Source organism: Arachis duranensis, chromosome 2 (assembly GCF_000817695.3).
Source record: "Arachis duranensis cultivar V14167 chromosome 2, aradu.V14167.gnm2.J7QH, whole genome shotgun sequence".
In the NCBI taxonomy this organism is placed as follows: domain Eukaryota; kingdom Viridiplantae; phylum Streptophyta; class Magnoliopsida; order Fabales; family Fabaceae; genus Arachis; species Arachis duranensis.
In genome coordinates, this window is record NC_029773.3 from 30,794,132 (window position 1) to 30,794,348 (window position 217).

A 217-nucleotide genomic window follows, 5' to 3' on the forward strand; every position below is an offset into this window, starting at 1 on the left:
AACTTCAAAGGATAAAGTGAGATGCCAAAACTGTTCAGAGGCAAAAAGCTAAAAGCCCCGCTCATCTAATTAATACTGATCTTCATAGACGTTTTTGGAATTCATTGCATATTCTCTTCTTTTTATCTTATTTGATCTTCAGTTGCTTGGGGACAAGCAGCAATTTAAGTTTGGTGTTGTGATGAGCGGATAATTTATACGCTTTTTGGCATTATTT